The sequence below is a fragment of the Chanodichthys erythropterus genome, chromosome 19 (assembly GCF_024489055.1).
Source record: "Chanodichthys erythropterus isolate Z2021 chromosome 19, ASM2448905v1, whole genome shotgun sequence".
NCBI classification, from domain to species: domain Eukaryota; kingdom Metazoa; phylum Chordata; class Actinopteri; order Cypriniformes; family Xenocyprididae; genus Chanodichthys; species Chanodichthys erythropterus.
The window spans coordinates 7,903,123-7,908,766 of record NC_090239.1 but is presented as its reverse complement, the minus strand read 5'-3'; the positions used below and the strand labels follow the sequence as shown (position 1 = coordinate 7,908,766).

General features: G+C 32.8%; 1 long non-coding RNA gene across 1 annotated transcript; it reads right to left on the bottom strand.

The window, feature by feature from the left end:
* Window positions 1-2,323: 2,323 nt before the first annotated feature.
* Window positions 2,324-4,069, bottom strand: LOC137007301 (uncharacterized). The gene is made up of 4 exons (XR_010892591.1): window positions 3,951-4,069; window positions 3,750-3,801; window positions 3,604-3,640; window positions 2,324-2,762 (listed from the first exon to the last, which is right to left on the bottom strand). It is a non-coding gene; the product is annotated as an uncharacterized lncRNA (long non-coding RNA).
* Window positions 4,070-5,644: the final 1,575 nt, after the last annotated feature.

The window sequence follows — 5,644 nt, the reverse complement described above, 5'->3', positions numbered from 1 at the left end:
TTTTCATTCGTTAAATATTTGTAAAACCCACATACCAGCGTAAATGGTGACCTATTTTTTTTTAATAATTAGTGCTTTATGTTTGTTTGACTGAACTGTACAGTTGTGCTTATATGTTGTTCAATAAATATTATTTTATATAAATATGTCCATTAAGTAATATGGATTGAGTGAACATTACATTAATACGCCATTAGATGGCGGCAACACTTTACAGGAGAAGTGAGTCACAAGAGACTTTTAAATTGAAAGGAAATTTGCAAAAGGAAGTTGTTTTAGCGCTGTGGTGTTATGGATGGAAAATTCCCAAAGCTGAAAAAAGGACAAATACAAAGATCGCTTTCCTCAGCGGACATTCAAACGGATTTGTATAAAGGATGTAATATTATGGACATCGACTTGAAGAATGAATGTAATGCAATATACCAGACACAGGTAATAGCCTACTCTCTCTCTCTCTCTCTCTCTCTCTCTCTCTCTCTCTCTCTCTCTCTAATACTGTAGAAAATTCAATGTGTTTCAATGAAGTGACTCAACGTTCCTTCGTTACTAGTTCTAAAGTGACATTTTAGAGTTGGCAACAGAGGCTTGGTTCAACTGACAACTTGAGTTTTGAAACGTTCCTTCGTTACTAGTTCTGAAGTGACGTTTTAGAATTAGTAACGGAGGCTTGGTCCAACTGTCAAATTGAAATTTGAATCCGTGGCGGAAGGAAGTAGTGCTGCACAAAAGAGGGTTTTAAAGACACTCCGTTGTGGTTCTTATTTATTTACACACTCGTGCCGTCGAACTGTTGTATAAACGCAATATCACACTCGTAGCCGTGCGATATGGCTGTATATCAGCACGCTACGGCACGAGGCCGGACGAATCACAGCGTGCTGATATACAGCCATATCGCACGGCTACGAGTGTGATATTGCTCATTTATATATATATATATATATATATATATATATATATATATATATATATATATATAGTCTAAAAAATTCTAAATGTTAAAAGGTGCCCTTGACTCAAAAATTTAATTTACCCTGGCATAGTTAAATAACAAGAGTTCAGTACATGGAAAAGACATACAGTGAGTCTCAAACTCCATTGTTTCCTCCTCCTTATATAAATCTCATTTGTTTAAACGACCTCCGAAGAACAGGCGAATCTCAACATAACACCGACTGTTACGTTACGGGGTGTACGCCCCAATATTTGCATAATGCCAGCCCACGTTCCCAACAATTATCAAAGGCATTACACAAGGGCAGCCAGTTAACGTCTGGATCTGCACACAGCCGAATCATCAGACTAGGTAAGCAAGAATAACAGCGAAAAATGGCAGATGGAGCAATAATAACTGACATGATCCATGATATCATGATATTTTTAGTGATATTTGTAAATTGTCTTTCTAAATGTTTACTTAGCATGTTGAATGTACTGTTAAATGCGGTTAAAGTTACCATCGTTTCTTACTGTATTCACGGAGACAAGACTGTCGTTATTTTCATTTTTTAAACACTTGCAGTCTGTATAATGTATCAACACAACTTCATTCTTTATAAATCTCTCCTACAGTGTAGGATTAGCCGTTAGCCACGGAGCACAGCCTCAGATTCACTCAGAATTAAACTTTTAACATCAAAATAAATACTTTACTCACATAATTTGAAGCATGCATAGAGCATGCATGACGAACATCTTGTAAAGATCCATTTGAGGGTTATATTAGCTGTGTGAACTTTGTAAATGCGCTGTAATATAGTTGACAGCTCGTGTGGCGAGATAGGACTAACTGCAGAACCGCAGAACCATACGTCATGACAGTCTGAGGACGACAGCGCCAGACTAACAGCCTGAGGGCGGAAGTGGGCGGAGCCAATTTATCTCCGTAGGCATCGCTCCATTTGGAGCTTTTTAAAGTTTAAAACCATGTTAATGTGAAATATTGTATTAAAACGATCTAACTGAAATTATAGATATAGATAGATTCGCATTGTGTTAATTGCTTAATCATATACACAAACACGTTACGATATATATACATACATATATATATATATATATATATATATATATATATATATATATATCCTATGTGTGTATTAAAACCCCCTTGTAACCTTTAATTATTTTAAAAGTTCATAAATTTGTTTTATGTCTTAAATGATTAACTGAATATAAATTGAACACAAAGCTTAAACACTAAAAATGATAAACATTTATTAATTTGTCATAAAATATTTTACTTAAGCATTTCAGAATGAATCATTGTTTTTCATAATATATAATGCGCATTACACGGTTGTACACTAGAATGCGTGAATTAAGTACATTCAGATCCATCAAACCCAAAAACAAAACACAAAAGATATTTATTTAATTTTAATAAAATGTACTAAAATGTAAGAGCAAAAGCATTATATAGCCACTAGCTGTGCTTTGCTCTAAAATAAATACAAAATCAAACCAAATTGAGTGTAGAATGAACAGCAGGTACATGATGACAAATTAAATCTGAAAAAAGAAATGTTTTTGTCCAGACACTCATTAAGAAAAATTGCCATATCATCCTTAATTTGAAAGCAAAACACTAAAGGCTCTTTGGCCAGTTGTCTGTCATCATCTGTTTCAGCCTGTGGAAGTTGAAGAAGGGCTTGTTCCTGGTCTTCCTCTTTCAATATCAGAAAGCACAGCTCTTCCACTAAACCCTTGAAGACCTTTGGTTGTTGTGCAGCGCAGAAGTCTTCTGTGATCCACGGCTCCTTCATGAGAGAAGGGTACAAACAAATGGGATGAGATGTTAAAAGTGTATTTAACAATACTTTGTGTTGTAGTCAGGATGCAGCACAGCATGTATAATAAAGTTTTGACATTCTGTTTTTCTCATGTTTATATATTGAAGAACATATATAATAAATAGTAAATCATACCATCACACCAATGAAATTAATCAGTTATGTTCAGTATATATATATATATATATATATATATATATATATATATATATATATATATATATATATATATATATATATATATACTGAAGCTCCACATATTGCTTGTATATTGACATGCTTTTGACAGTCACAGAAACACTGTGCATTGTATATAAATATAAAATTCAGCATTGGAAAGAAAAAAAAAAACAAATGCTGACAGAAAATGCAACAATTGCAGTGCAGAAAATACTGTTTAATTCTTTTATAGTCTGAAATGTTCATTCAGGATAAACTTAAATAGTGAAGTTGACTATATGTAATGAGGATGTGCAATGCCTGAGCATTTATGAAAACATATTGTGTGCTTTGTTCATCCTATTAGTGACACTGACACTGCAAATAAGGATGTTAACCAGGGTTTAGTGATGTACAGTGTGAAACGCTGCATATGAATACTCAGTATTAATTGTTAACCCCAGGTAAATGATGATCAGTGTGAAACGTGAATCAAGATAACCCAGGATTCTGTTTACCTGGTGCTAACAATCACCCAGGGTTAACTATTTAAAGTATGAAAAGCCCTCATATATGTTTTTCATTCTAATGAAAAAAGAAGTTCATACATTTTTAAAAACGTTTAACTTTTCCTTTTTTTTTTTCTTACCATTAACATGAAGATCCCACACAGCCGGTCAACTGTTCTAAAACAATAGAATATTATTAAGTTATTCCTGAAAAGTTTTGACAGATATAACAACACACCATCTGTATAAGTAGCTTATGTGTTTATGAAAGTCTTATGAAACTAACCTTGTTTTTGATCAGCTTCTCTTGTCCTGGGGTGAGACTGCTTGTCAATTTACTGCATTGCAAAATCAAAGAAAAACTTAAATATATAACCATAAAAATTGCATAAAAGAAACAAGTTTCATTCTTCTAAAGTCAAAATTACTACTTACTGCATTGCAAAAACAACATTTTAAATTCAGAATACAAAAGAAACGTTCATACCTCCATGAACAAATCCTTTTTGAAGTGAATTTGAAGCTGTGCATTCAACCTGTGCCGTCTGGTCGGTTTAAGAGCACTGGACAGTGGAAATTGTTGCAGCACGTTTTGCATCGCTGTAAATGAAGTAAAGCAGAGCATCTCCCAATACTAATATGCCTCTAAAATCCACAAAAACACTGATCAGTATTGTAAAATGTAACCAATTAAATAAAGTACAGTACCAACAACAAGTAAAATCACAAACCATAAATATGTAAACACCCGGGTGAAAAAATACTATAGTGTTTTTGAACCATACTGTATTTACAACACTAATGAATGCTACAGAATACTATAATACTGACTATAGTGAATACACTATAGTGAACTGATAAACTGTAATAAATAGTATAAATAGTATACTTTAGTTTTTACTACAGTAAACTGTAGTGTATATTGTAGTATAATATACAATAAAATTGTAGAAAACTTAGTACAATATTGGGTAAAGTAATTTGTTTATATTATTATAGCCGTTATATTATCACAGCAACTATAGAATTACCACAATAAATTAATTCAAGTACTTATAGTACTATAGTATGGTTCAAAAACACTATAGTATTTACTATAAATTATAGTATTTTTTCACCTGGGCGCAAGCAATGCGAGACGATTTGTAAAATATCAAAAGACGTGATAAAGTGACTTTGAAGCCCATTTACAAAATATTTGAGTCATGTTAAGTGTTAACGATCGAATAAATACACAACACATAAACGTGATCGATTAAAAGCACAACACAAAGAAACTTTTTACCATGTTCTCTTCTTCCGCCATGATTGTTTGCTTGTTTGTCGCTAACTCCGCCCACATCCAACCTGAGACTCATTACTCCGCCCACTTCCGCCCTCAGGCTGTTAGTCTGGCGCTGTCGTCCTCAGACTGTCATGACGTATGGTTCTGCGGTTCTGCAGTTGGTTATTATTGCGTGTGGCAGGAAGCTCGCGTCTTAAAGGGGCGGCGTCGAGTGAAATCAGTGCATAGTTAATGGTGCCCCAAAATAGGCAGTTAAAAAAATTTATAAAAAAAAATCTATGGGGTATTTTGAGCTGAAACTTCACAGACACATTCAGGAGACACCTTAGACTTATATTACATCTTGTAAAAAAACGTTCGTGGGCACCTTTAAAAACAACCCAGGTTGGGTTAAATATGGACAAACCCAGCAATTGGGTTATTTTTGACCCAGCAGTTAGGTTAAATGTTTGACCAAACTGCTGGATAGTTTTATTTAACTGAACTATTGTTTAAAATGAACCCAAAATAGGTTGGAAATTAACATTTATGAATATGTTTAAGAAATTAACGTTTATAAGTTCTATAAATAGTAATTTAATAATAAACATTTATTAAATTGCTTATTACTTGTTCAACTTTTGATTATTAATGTTGCCTCTAGTAATTATGTGTCTAATTTTTTAAATTTCCAACCTATTTTGGGTTAATTTTAAGCCATGGTAATTACACAACTAAATATATATATAAAAAAAAAAATATATATATATATATATATATATATATATATATATATATATATATTATATATTTAGTTGTGTAATTACCAAGATGTTCTGTCATGTAAAATGAAAAGCATTTCCACTAATTTCAGCCTATTAACCCCCTGCTAAATTTCATAATTTTACTATAGGATT